Below are 14,613 nucleotides of genomic sequence, written 5' to 3'. Positions count from 1 at the left end.
TACAATCTAGAGTGACACTCATAACAGCTGCTGGCAGAAGAGCTACAGGATAATGGGGGCCTTTATTTTGAAAAGAAACAACTGTGTTTTGTACAGCAAGGACCTTGCTGGACCTTCCAGCAAGATAAATGTCTAGGTCAGGGGTTTTCAAAGTCTGAGACTGTGGGCCTCCCCCCAGACACATCTTGGAATAAGGAGCCCCCCTCACTCAAATCCTGGATGCCTATGGGATCATAATTATGTGATTTGATCCCATAGACACTCATCAATTGAGCCAAGATAGCCTGATATTGTTGTTTGACATACTTCAGACAATCCAGGCCTTTTAGAGGCCTTTTAGGAGGGCCATTCAAGCCGCAAGTGGAGTCTGCAGTGCCACCAATTACTGGTACTGCATGGTATCCACCAAGATACCATCACGTCGGAATGAGATGTTTGGAGCGGGGGAGTCTGGTGCAGCGCACAGGTCCTAGACTTGGTGAGACGAGGGAGGAGCCCGGCCGGGTGGCAAGCCAGAGAGCCCAGTCCCTCTACGTACCAGAGCCCTTCCCCCCCTGGTCCCGGCAGAGTAGTTCCGGAGCAGCAGATTGAGTGGCCCTGACCACGTGACCACCTTCGACCCTTCCTAGAGGGCTGACCGTGGGTAGCTACTGGGACGTAAGTTGGGGCTTGGCCAGCCCCGGCTGGGTCACCTGGGCGAGGGTGTATGATGTTGCGAGACCCGAAACATCCTATGACCCCAGGGTACATCGCTGAGGATACGTCCCAGTTGCATCCATGCGATGTTTTCTCTTTATAAGACAGACCACTACACCAAAAACATGAAAAGGTCTGTCTGAAGGCATTTATTTGTTTCTGACTCAGGGAAGGTAAAAACTGTTCCCCAAAACTACTGTATCTCTGAACAATTTCTTTAACCAAATTACACATTTAGGCTATTCTATGAGAGCTCCTTTTAATAACTAATCTGATATTTTGCCCTGAAACTGCCCTGGGGAGGCTCGCCTCCCACTTTGAAAACCTCTGGTCTAGATTGCCCAATTTAACATCTTGTGCATGTGTGGCCCACCTCCACTCCCCGCTGCCCACCAACACACACACACACACACACACACACACACACCAATCAAACGTTCAGTGCCGGTTGCTAAGGTCACCAAACTTGCAGCCTGAACATTGCTTGGACATTTTTGGTGTGGTTTTGTGCTGCAGTCTGGCATTGATCTCACTGTCTGGCTGACTCTCTTCCCTCTCTGCTCCGGTCCGTTTTCTCCTCCTCTTCCGAAGCAGCGAATGAGCTAGACCAAAATAAAGCAGCCTATTCTCAGAAATCTCCAAAGGAAGTCGCTCTCTTTGTCCCTCTCTCTCTCTCTCTCTCTCTCTCTCTCTCTCTCTCTCTCTCTCTCTCTTTCTCTCTCTCTCTCTCTCTCTTGTGCACTTTGCACAGAGGTGTGAAGGTGAGGCACAGAGGTGTGTCAAAGCTGCACGCTTAAAAAAATGCAGGGGAAAAAGAAGAAGGTGGTTACTTTGACCCAGCGCTAGGTTGATTTCAATTCTGCTGCTGGGTTACTGCTGAGATCTGTGTTTCTGCCTATCCTGCCTATTTGTACCCGGGTGTAAATAGCTCATGTGGCTACACCCCAATTCAGAAAATTATTAGAATGTATTTTATATTTTAATTTTAAATATAACTAAATGTTTCTAGAGCACATTGCCTATAATTTATTTTGCAAATTGGGGGAATCCCCCCTTATGCTTCACATCGTACAAATTGCCACATCGACTACACCCGGGTGTAAATAGTCACATCAGCTATTTACACCCGTGTGTAAATGGCATCTGCCTTTTGCGAAGAGGGGGGGGGGCCTGACTGTGCCACTGTGGAGCCCGAGTCACACTGCAGAAATGCCTTCACATTAATCAATATTGCCTCTCTCTCAAGCTATAACAAAGTATCAATATTTTTCCCCAAGTCTCTGTGTATAATAACAAAGCTGCGAAGTGACAACAGCTACATCTGACTGACAGTTATCCTCTCAAACTCCACTATGAAAGTCACAAAGCCCTGGTGGCTGAGTGGTTAAAGCTGTGTGCTTTGCAATCAGAAGTTCACTGGTTCAAATCCACCACTGGTTTTACTTCAGAATCTCACACTATGCCAAGTTGCTCCATGCAACGCCCTACGTGAGGGTGCAGCAGGTGGCCGCGCCCCTGCCATAGCCATTGACGCCCTCAGGCGTAATGGATGGTTTTATAGGGGTCAACTTTGAGAAAATAGACGTTGATCAGTAGTGCGTTGCATGGAGCAACTTGGCATAGTGTGAGATTCCTCGTTCTCACTCGTAAAACCTGGGTTGTAGGACAACCCCAATGTTTTAGCAATCTCTGTCCCAGGCCGCAGTTTCGACGTCAGGTCCGGTGAACTACAGTTGAATAGATTCACTTCAATGTACAGGTCTGGTACCATGTAACTACATATGAGCTACACTTACAGTACATTGGTGTTCATGTCTAATTACAAATAGTACAGGGACCTGTAAAATAAAGGCTTGTTTTGGATTGTATTATTGACAGAATAGAGCTATAAAGCTATGGAATTCATGTCATTTATTTCACTGGTGTTATGATTCAAGATTCAAGATTCAAGATTTTTATTGTCACTCCGTGGTACAAGTATCACGTGTGAAATTCTTGTGCTGTGGACTCCGTTTACAACATAGTACAAATATAACAGGGCATATGAGTGCAAAAACAACAAGAGACACAACAAGCAATAAGGCAGTAGAGTGATAAGACAAGTCAGAGACAGTGGCATATTCACTGCACATAGGTGCACATGTCATGTGCATACTTTAGACGTGCTTAAACGTGCTTAAACGCTTAAACGCTTAAATTCGACGTATTTGACATACAGGTGCAAATAGCATATACCTTATTAAACATACAATTAAACATTAGACATACATAATGGTAGCAGCTACAGTACGGTACAGTACGGCTACTACACTATTTGTGTATGTTAAGGAGTCTCGTGGCCTGCGGGAAGAAACTGTCCCTCAAGCGATTTGTGCGTGCTTTTGGAACCCTGTATCTCCTCCCTGAGGGTAACAGGGAGAACAGGCTGTTGTGGGGATGGTTTGTGTCTTTGATGATCTTCAGGGACCTCCTGAGGCACCGCTGGTTATACAGTTCATGCAGTTCTGGCAACTCACATCCTGTTACGTGCTGGGCCGCGCGTCTCACTCTCCGTAGCGCCCTGCGGTCCATGGTGGTACAGTTCCCGTACCAGGTGGTGAAGCAGCCAGTCAGCAGGCTTTCAATGGTGCCTCTGTAGAAGTCCCTAAGGATTTCTGGCCTTAGCCCAAATTTCTTCAGGCGCCTGAGTCCGTGTATTCGCTGTTGGGCCTTTTTGACAACAGTGGCGGTGTGACCGGCCCAAGTCAGGTCCTGGTGGATGTTGACTCCCAGGTACTTGAAGCTGTCCACCCTTTCCACCACTGTGCCGTTGATGGTGATTGGGGGGTGTGTGCCCCCCCCCCCTCCTGTAGTCTACAATGATCTCTTTGGTCTTGGAGACGTTCAGAGAGAGGTGGTTGTCCTGGCACCATTGTTCCAGGGCCCCCACCTCCTCTCTGTAGGCCATCTCGTCGCCCCCCGAGATCAGCCCCACGACTGCAAACTTCACGATGATGTTCGAAGTTTGAGTCCCCACGCAGTCGTGGGTATAGAGGTCGTACCAGAAGGGGCTGGAGACGCACCCCTGGGGCGCTCCTATGCTGATGGTCAGTGGGGAGGAGGTGAGGTTGCCCACCCTCACCACCTGGCGGCGATCTGTCAGGAAATCCAGGATCCAGTCGCACATTGCTGTGTTTAGTCCCAGATCCTTGAGCTTGCGTACCAGCCTGGAGGGTACTATGGTGTTGAATGCTGAGCTGTAGTCCACGAACAGCATTCTTACATAGGTGTCCTTCCCCTCCAGGTGGGACAGGGCGGTGTGGAGCACGTGTGCTACTGCATCCGCTGTGCTCCTGTTGGGGCGGTATGCAAATTGTAGCGAGTCATGGTCCGGGGGGAGTGTGGGGCGGATCTGTGATATGACCAGCTTTTCAAAGCACTTGCTGGCTATTGGCGTGAGGGCTATTGGGCGCCAGTCATTGAGGCTGGTTACTTTCTGCGGCTTGGGAATGGGGATGATTGTCGCTGCTTTGAAGCAGGAGGGAACTCGTCGGAGGGAGAGAGACTGGTTGAAAATGTCTGTGAATACGCCTGCCAGCTGGTGGGCGCAGGCCTTGAGGACCCGCCCGGGGATGCCGTCCGGGCCGGCCGCCTTGCGTGGGTTGATACGCAGGAACGACCGGCGCACCTCATCCTCAGTGATGGTGAGAGGGCGGTCTGGATCTGTGGGGGTTGGGAGGTAAGGGGGGGGGGGGGGGGGGTTGGTGGTTAGGTGGGAATGGGAGGGGGTGGGGGTGCTGAGGGGTGGGGGGAGGAGGGGTGGTGGGGGGAGAGGTGGCGGGGAGGTGGTCGGGGGGAGGAGGGCAGTGGGGGTGGTGGGGGGGAGGAGAGGAGGAGGGGTGGTGGGGGGACGGAGAGGAGGAGGGGTGATGGGGGGGAGAGGTGGCAGGGGGGGAGGAGAGGAGGGGGGGAGGAGAGGGGGGGGTGATGGGGGGGAGGAGAGGAGGAGGGGTGATGGGGGGAGAGGTGGCTGAGGGGGGAGGAGAGCAGGGGGGAGATGGAGGGGGGGTGGTGGGGAGGAGAGGGGTAGGAGAGGAGGGGGGGAGGAGGGGAGGCGCTCTGGCAGAGGGGTCGAACCTCTGCCAGAACGCGTTGAGTTCGTCCGGTAGGGTGGGTGACGTGCTGGGGTTCTGTCGTTTCACCCCTTTGAAGTCTGTGGCAGCATGGAGTCCTCTCCACAGGTGTCTGGGGTTGTTAGTGTCCAATTTTGACTCCAGCTGCCTTCCATAATCTCTCCGTGCTTTTTTTATAGCGGTTCGGAGGGCATATTGTGCCTGCTTGTATTGTTCTGGTGTACCAGAACTGAAGGCGGTGGTCCTGGTGTGAAGGGCAGCCCTGACATCACTGTTGACCCAGGGCTTTTGATTTGGCATTATTCTTGATTCTCTTTGTAGGGACTATGTCGTCGGTGCACTTCCTTATGAAGCATGACACCGTCTCTGCATATTCGCCCAGGTCTCCTGCAGCTTTGAACTCCTCCCATGCTACTTGGTCAAAGCAATCCCTCAGGATGTCGTCTGATTGGTCTGACCAGCAGTGGGCGGTTCGGAATGCTGGGGGCTGTTTTTTTAATTTTTGTTGGTACCTGGGTATGAGTAGGATGGAGGCGTGGTCCGATTTGCCGAAGGGGGGGTGGGGTATGGCCTTGTAGCCATGGCGGATATTTGTGTAGCATTGGTCCAGTGTGTTTTTGCCTCGGGTGTGGAAGTGGATGTGCTGGCTTATGATACACGCACCAGTTCTCACAATGTTTACATGCTAAGTATTCAGAATACTCCAAGGTCTTTTTCAAAGCTGTTTATATGCATCTTCGTATCCCACTGACACATATACTGTACATGAATAAATGCATATCCTGCTTGATGGAAATGTAGAAATGGACCTTATAGAGATAGTAAAAACCAGCAGGGAATGTGATAAAGTGATTACATACCTCAGTACTCTCCCTAGTATCGTGTCCGCGCCTCTTCTAACTGGGTTAAGAGCTGATCCAGGTGAAGGAGATGTTAAAATGAGCCAGCTCAATAATAGAATACTTCAGTATCCCAGATTATAATGGGATATTGGTCAGATAAGAGCCTCTGAATGGAGACGGGTAAATGATATTCATATTAAATGAAATATTTATGAATCGAGATATTGAAGGCTTCCCTCTGACTTCCAATATTAAACCTGGCGAAGTGCCCTTCAAAATTGCCTTCTAATACACCCTCCTCTTCTCTGTCCTCTCCATCTGTCTGTCTCTCTCAATGATGTCTCTCTCAGACAAATATATCCAAACACAAACACACTAAGCCAGTGCATCTCTTTCCTTTGATGGATATCTTTCATGATGAATCCCCTCAGATATAGTTACATGCATTCCATGAGTTATTTTGTGATGAAGTGCTGTAATTTAATATTTTGTTGTAGGACCCGAGCCACTTCCCTCAACCTGCCTTGTCTACAGTTAGTTAGTTAATTCTGCCCTTGGTGCTTCTGAAACGCCATTGAATGAGCTCAGAAATATATGATTCAAGATTCTTTTAAGATTCAAGAACTTCATTGTCGTTATGCAAGCACTACAGAATTGCAATGTCGTCAACCTGAAATGGTGTATTGAATTTCACACACACACACACACACACACACACACACACACACACACACACACACACACACACACACACACACACACACACACACACACACACACACACACACACACACACACACACACACTATATATATATATATATCCTCCTAGCCTCTTCAACTATGATGCTTTCTTATTGCCATGGCAGCCAACAAGTATCTCTGGTGCCGGGCAGAAATGGGGTCTGATTGGTTAATCAGTATTCAGGCCGCATGTCTGCTTGCCTGGATGCCGCTCTGCCCTAATCTGTGTGCGTGTGCACGTGTGCGTCTGTGTGTGTGTGTGTGTGTGTGTGTGTGTGTGTGTGTGTGTGTCCATCAAACGTCTCTTATCACATGAATGGTAAGTGACTCGTTTCTCTCTTCCTTCCTTTGTGTTTTTTTTATCATCCTTTTCGCCCCTTTCCTGCTGTTATAGGGAGGAAAAAGGACAGGTGGATGGATGGAGGAGTAATGACAGAATGGGATGAGAGGAGGAGAGAGGTGGGAAGGAGGTGTGGAGAGGAAAAGAGAGAGCAGGGTTAAAGGAAAAGGGAGAGGAGGAGAGAGAGGTGGGAAGGAGGTGTGGAGAGGAAAAGAGAGAGCAGGGTTAAAGGAAAAGGGAGAGGAGGAGAGAGAGGTGGGAAGGAGGTGTGGAGAGGAAAAGAGAGAGCAGGGTTAAAGGAAAAGGGAGAGGAGGAGAGAGAGGTGGGAAGGAGGTGTGGAGAGGAAAAGAGAGAGCAGGGTTAAAGGAAAGGGGAGAGGAGGAGAGAGAGGTGGGAAGGAGGTGTGGAGAGGAAAAGAGAGAGCAGGGTTAAAGGAAAAGGGAGAGGAGGAGAGAGAGGTGGGAAGGAGGTGTGGAGAGGAAAAGAGAGAGCAGGGTTAAAGGAAAAGGGAGAGGAGGAGAGAGAGGTGGGAAGGAGGTGTGGAGAGGAAAAGAGAGAGCAGGGTTAAAGGAAAAGGGAGAGGAGGAGAGAGAGGTGGGAAGGAGGTGTGGAGAGGAAAAGAGAGAGCAGGGTTAAAGGAAAAGGGAGAGGAGGGAAGAGAGAGGTGGGAAGGAGGTGTGGAGAGGAAAAGAGAGAGCAGGGTTAAAGGAAAAGGGAGAGGAGGAGAGAGAGGTGGGAAGGAGGTGTGGAGAGGAAAATAGTGCAGGGTTAAAGGAAAAGGGAGAGGATGAGAGAGAGGTGGGAAGGAGGTGTGGAGAGGAAAAGAGAGAGCAGGGTTAAAGGCAAAGGGAGAGGAGGAGAGAGAGAGAGAAAGATGAGACACAGTGACAGCTGTGACCTTTACTTTACCTTTGTATCATTTAGAAGAGTGAGGGGAGGAAAACTAGAGGAGAAAACGAGAAGGTTTAGACTGATAATGCTGATAATGATAGTTTATTAAAAATCAGATCTTGGCTCACTGTCAGGTGATAAGAAGCGGCTGGCGACTCCACATGCATCGCTGGTATAGCCCGGTGGGAGACCGGTGGTACTGTATGGACCGTGTACAAATATGGACGGAGCCACAGTGACCTCACCCATTGGTTTGTGGACTCCAGTTTGACATTTTGGCCGTGGCCATCTTGGTGAAGTGACACTTTAAGAACAAGTTTCTGGGGGAAGCACAAAATATATTTATTGGACTAAAGATGGTCAAACTTGAAGACATCCAAACATATTATCGGCCTGCAACCCATATCAGTCGAAGGCCATAATGAGAGAGATTTAAAATGGAGAGTAATTAGAAAAGCGGGCATGGGGATTGATGTTGACCTCTGAGAGTAATTGACAGCAGCCCGGTTGCCATAGTGACATTATGAAACTTCAGACTGCCTTACATAACGCTGTTGCCTTGTGAAAACCTCATGACTCCAATTTTGGTGACTTTTTTATGATGTGACAAGATTGCATGCTCCTCTATGGGTTGAGAAAATCCTGCCACCCTTGGTGCTGATGAAGCTGTTTCCCATGGGTTCCCAAGTGTAAAGTGCCTGGAGGTCAAGCTGAAAACAAACTGTTGTTCTGAGCTGCTGAGACGCTGACAGGAGATACGAGGTTTTCACCGGACAGCAGCGATAAGGGACACAGCGGCTTAAAGTGGCCATGATTACCAAGAAAACATCTATGACGTATACCTCCGTATGTGTCTGCGTGTGTGTGCGTGTGCATGCTTGTGCGTGCGTGTGCGTGCGTTTGTGTCTATGTGTGTGTGTGTGTGTGTGTGTGTGTGTGTGTGTGTGTGCGTGTGCGTGCGTGCGTGTGCGTGCGTTTGTGTCTATGTGTGTGTGTGTGTGTGTGCGTGCGCGTGCGTGCTTGTGCGCGCGTGTGCGTGCGTTTGTGTCTATGTATGTGGGTGTGTGTGTCTGTGTGTGTGTGTGTGTGTGTGTGTGTGTGTGTGTGTGTGTGTGTGTGTGTGTGTGTGTGCCGGCGGCCTGTTGTCTTTGATGATAATGAGGCAACAGAAGCAGGCTCTCAAGTAAGCTTTCAATGCCACCTCAAACACACCGCCAAACTAGCCATGTGCATGTCTGTGTGCGTGCATGCATGTGTGTGCATACGTGCACGTGTGTGTGTGCATGCATTTGTAGCTGATAAGAGAATACAAATGCTAACTTGATATGGTTTAAATGAAATGAAAGAGAAGGGAAATTTAAACAATTTCTGCGCTGTGTGATAGGAAAATGCAAAAAACAATTGGTTTGCTTTCCTGTTCTAATTAAATTGGTTGCTTTTTAAGAGATGACTGTGCAAATCTGTCATTTTGCTTTGCAGGTTTGATACAAACATTTCTCTGAGACAGAGCTGTTCTAGGGCCAGAATTAAATAATTTAATTGGGTGTGTTAAACCTCAGTGGGCAGAGCCAAAGAAGCACAAGGTTTTGCAGCGCATATTACCTAACTGGCAATTCCAATGGAACTGGTTTAAATATAAACTAGCTAAGCTATTCACCTTATGTGGCCCCACCCACTTGAACCATTGTGTTGCGACTTCCTGTTCAAAACGCCGGCTGCATGCTTCTGACTCACCTGGTCAAACCTAGTTTGACTCGCATATGAGTCAGACTAGGGTTATGAGTCACAGGAAGTGCAAACACAATCGGAACTTCCGATTGTGTTTACACTTCCTGTTAGTCTCTCAAGCCAGACTGTCTCTTCTACATAAGGTGAATAGGCTAACTAGCTAACCTAGATAAATTGGTATGGATAGACTGCAGTTTAGTAGAGTGGATCTTATCTTGCCCATTTATAGTTTTAAGAACCTGATATTGTTTTCACCTTGGGTGTGTGTGTGTGTGTGTGTGTGTGTGTGTGTGTGTGTGTGTGTGTGTGTGTGTGTGTGTGTGTGTGTGTGTGTGGTGTGTGTGTGTGTGTGTGTGTATGTGTGTGTGTGTGTGTGTGTGAGAGAGAGAGAGAGTTTAACTGGGGAGTGAGTTTAACCAACCTACTCACTACCACTCGGGACTCACGAGAACTCACAGTCATTCTGTTACACACGTGTGTGTGACTGTGTGTGTGTGTGTGTGTGTGTGTGTGTGTGTGTGTGTGTCATCATGGCAAAATGTGGTCCTGGAGACGCCTACAGTATTGTAGTATTGAGTATTTGCCAGGTGTTTATACAGTAGGCCTATGCGTCTGTCTGTCTGTCTGTGCACAGATTTTGTCAGCGCGATAATAGTCTCAACGCCAGACCCATGAGAGTTCTTACAGTGATACACTGCATGCTGCAGATCTCTCTCTGGGTCTGGGACGCTTCCCCTCACATCACCCTCCCACACACACTTTACTTCCTTGGTGTCGCGATGTCGCAGCTGGTGTGATCCCATCGTAATGGTCTCTAGTTGTGGTTACTATTACATTTTAAAGGTATTGTAGCGATCCAGGTAATTACAGGTAATGTGGTGTTTCCGTGTTTAGCTAGGAACTGAGATGTGTGGGTTGTTCCTAGGGGGAAGGGGGTGTATGTGACCATGCTGCCGCGTGGCGGAAGTCAGTCAAGCTGGGAGAGAGCGTTGACCAGACGTGTGTGTAGAGCTAGCAGCGAAGCTACCGCTAGGTGTTGATGTGAAGCCACAGAATAAAAGCCCTGTACCAACTTCAAGTCTCCGGTTCCTTGGACGAATACCTGATTCGTTACACTGGTGTCTAGAGGTGGGATCGATATCCCTCTGCGACGGCCGAGAGGGGAGAGGGTGAGAGAAGGAACGGCAAAAGAGACTGTGTGTGATACAGCTTTTGGGCTCAAGACCTAGGTAGCAGGCTAGCTGCGTGTGCTAGCTGCTAGGAGCACCACGTGTGATGGTGCGCGGCGGAGAATGGCCATTGGTGAACGGGAGGAAAGAGGAGCTGACGACGGGGATCAGCTCGGTGCTGGCGGGCATGGAAGCCCGTTTGTTGAAAGAAGTCAGATGGCTGGCGGAAGCGATTCCTGCCTGGGCAGTGGAGGTGATGCGGGCGCTGCGGGAAGTCGGGCAGCGTGTGGATTTGATGAGCGCAGAGGTAATGCAGCGGGGAGAACGGCCGGAGGAGCCGCAAAAGAGACTGTGTTGGACATGCGGAGAACCGGGCCACGTGGCGAGGTGGTGCCGCAGCGGTCCCGGGCGACGGACCGGGTATGCGGAGCAAAGGTACTGGGGACGGCAGGGAGCCTGCTGGGCATGCGGTGCATTGGGGCACATAGCCAGAGAGTGTCAAGAAGCTGTCGGGGACCGGAGGACAGCGGGAGAGGAGAGACGGGCAGGCGGCGGACAGGTGAGACTTTGTTGGACGTGCCGTTCGCCTGAGCACTTAGCCAGAGACTGCACTGAGAGTGTGAACGCTGGAGGAGACACACAGCCGGGGGAGCAGCCGGAGCAACAGGCAGAGGAACAGCGGAGCAGCGGAACAGTGGAGCAGCCTGAGCAACAAGCAGCGGAGCAGCGCAGAGCCGGTCATTCAGGTCAGGAGAGTGTGGACTGTGTGTCCAGATGGACGGGTGTTGCTAATGCCGGAGAAGCCTAGCTGCTCTGCATACCAGCCGGTAGAGGGCGACATCATTATCAGCGACGAGACCATCAGGAGAGCGGGGATCGTTTTCAACAGCCAGAGGGAAGAGAGAGACATTATCTGCAGAGCTGTTACAGTCGGGGGAGCGACGCTCGTGTCCCCGGGTGAGCGAGAGGGGTCAACGCCGGAGGAGCCGGCCCAACCAAGCCGCTACACACACCCCACGGTTGCTGCGCAGAAAGCCGAGGTGGAGATCGACGCCGGTGGTGTTCGCCCTGCTGTCCTGAACACGCCGCCCCCTGGGGGAGCGGGACGGGAGGACGAGCGAGTGCAAGAGCTGGACGACGACGACAGGGTCATCTGGGATGTCGACGTGAGTGAGTGGATACGCAGACAGGAGGAGGACGCGGATATCGGTCCGGTGTTCGCGTGGGTAGCGGCCGGACGCCGGCCCCCTGTGGAGGAGATTCACAAGTGTTCCGGTGCCACGAAGGGACTGTGGAACATGTTTTCGGACCTGCGTCTAGATGAGGGGATTTTGAAGAGAAAGGGGCACGGATTTACGGGGTTCCAGTGGCTTGTGCCTAGTTGCCTGCGAGGATTGGCGCTACGGGCGGCGCACGTGGGCCCTGGATCCAGTCATTTTGGGCCTGAAGAGACACTCAGCCGCATCCGTAGAGTTTACTACTGGGGTAAGCACAAGGAGGACGTGCGGAGATACTGCAGGGTGTGTGATGACTGTGGGACACAGGGGGGCGACCGAAAAGAGTCACCCTGCGAAGGACTAACCCCACTGGGGGTTGAGCGGGACTAGAGTGCTTCAGATGGGACAGAAGCTTTGAAAGGGGGGATGGAAACGGTGGTGGTAGAAATGAAGGGGAAGGAAAAAAAGAAAATGATGGAAATTTGGAGGTTATTGTTGAATGGGAAATGTGGGTTGAATTTGAATGTGTGAAAAAGAAAGGAAATAATGGAAAACCAGACATTAAGGAGCCTAATGCTAGCTAGACATTATGGAGGGCCTAAGGCAAACTAGTAGGGGTGTCACGATACACTCAGTTCACGATACGATACGTATCACGATACTGGGTTCACGATAACGATACGATACGATACGATTTTAACAATATTTTTTTAAACTTGAATAATGACAATATATGACTGGAAAAGTAGTATTTTATTTGAAATGCACAAATACAAAACATGCTGTTGTGGGAAATTGTTATTACAATGACAACTAGAAAAAACATGAGATTGGAGATAAGGCTTATCTTGAAATAGAATGAGTTACACCGTCACTTAGATTTACTTTGAACTAAAAGGTTTCTCAGCAGTATAAATTCTCATTATGCATCTTCAGTTTTTCTTCAAACTCAAACAACAAGACTTTTCTTAGTCTATTTTTTATGCATCTTCAGTTTTTCCTGTCAAGTAAACAGTTTTGCCAGAAACTCAATTGAATGGTTTCTCTCCTGTATAACTTCTCATGTGTCTCTTCAGAGACTTGTTCAACTGAACTACTTTCCACACATTGAACTTCAACAAACAAAGACGTTTCTTTGTCTACTTTTGAATTTTTTATTTTTTTATTTTTTATTTTTTTTATTTTTTTTCACGATATGAGATTTCATCTCAACGATACATATCGTGACGTTTTACTATCGCGAAATTTCGTGGGACGATATATTGTGACACCCCTACAAACTAGCCATTATGGAGTGCCTAATGCAAACTGGACATTATGACGGGGGTGTTGGAAAAAGAAGGGACTAATTGTGGGAATTAGAATTTGATGTGGTGACGGGGGGGAAAATTGTTATGGGGTTGGTGTGTTTTGGTACAGGGGGATATGTGTGGGTTGTGGGTGCCAGCGTGAGAGCTGGCTATGTTGGGAGGAGATAATGTAGCGATCCAGGTAATTACAGGTAATGTGGTGTTTCCGTGTTTAGCTAGGAACTGAGATGTGTGGGTTGTTCCTAGGGGGAAGGGGGTGTATGTGACCATGCTGCCGCGTGGCGGAAGTCAGTCAAGCTGGGAGAGAGCGTTGACCAGACGTGTGTGTAGAGCTAGCAGCGAAGCTACCGCTAGGTGTTGATGTGAAGCCACAGAATAAAAGCCCTGTACCAACTTCAAGTCTCCGGTTCCTTGGACGAATACCTGATTCGTTACAGTATTAAACATTAAAAAGAAAAAAATTGGTTTTGTGGAACCTGCAGATAGCCTGACACATCACACTTCAGTAATTAGCCTATTATAAATGAAGATGAAAATAGAGAGCACACATCCGTTCATAGGTCAATGTAGAACGAACCACCGATCAACTTGAGAAATAAAATAAAGTCCGCACACTGAGAATAGAACCTTGTGAGGCAGCTGGATTTGTGCGAGATCATGAGATCACGATCACATGACAAATCCAACTTGCCACGCTCCAATCTATTGGTTTACACCAATCAATCAGCATCCAGAGGCAGCTACGGGCGAGATTTAGGTGGGACGACAGCGAGAAGCGAGCCGGTGATAGACAGATGGTTCATCCAATCACAGGCCAGGTATTTTTTTAAAGCGCCTGCCCCAAAACGCCAGTGACTCATTCCCGGATGCTTATGCAAAAACAAACCATCTGGCAGCACCAGGTTACTGAGAATATGTGGGCATATTGTAAGTGTGCGGACTTTATTTTATTTCTCTAGAAGTAGCCTAATAACATCAGTAAGAAATACAGTTCTATATAACCTGCTTCTCTCACTGATTAAACACCATGTCCTTGAAGCTACAATGAATTTACATAAAATGTACATATGCAAATCTAATTACAGGCGCCTAATTATTTGGTGGCTTCAGATTCTACAGTATCATTTAGAGCAGGCCAGGGAATGTGTGTGTGTGTGTGTGTGTGTGTGTGTGTGTGTGTGTGTGTGTGTGTGTGTGTGTGTGTGTGTGTGTGTGTGTGTGTGTGTGTGTGTGTGTGTGTGTGTGTGTGTGTGTGTGTGTGTGTGCGTGTATGTGTGTGTGTGGTTCTGCCCATCAACCTGTCTGCCTAACTCTTTTTCCACCACTCTCTCATCTGTCTGATAGTTTAGCTATTTCATGGTGCTTCCATCATACTTGGCTCAGAGGTAAATCCATTATTTTTCTCTCTCCCTCCCTCCCTCCCTCCCTCACTCTCTCTCCCTCCCTCTCTCTCTCTCTATATCTCTCTCTCTCTCTCTCTCTCTCTCTCTCTCTAGGTCTACGTCTATGTTTCTTTCTCTTCTGGGTCATTTTCTGCCCCACTGCCTCCCATTTGAACCCATTC

The sequence above is a fragment of the Poromitra crassiceps genome, assembly GCF_964638095.1.
Source record: "Poromitra crassiceps genome assembly, chromosome: 3".
NCBI classification, from domain to species: Eukaryota; Metazoa; Chordata; class Actinopteri; order Beryciformes; family Melamphaidae; genus Poromitra; species Poromitra crassiceps.
The sequence above is the reverse complement of the archived record's forward strand: the minus strand, read 5'-3'. Positions refer to the sequence as shown.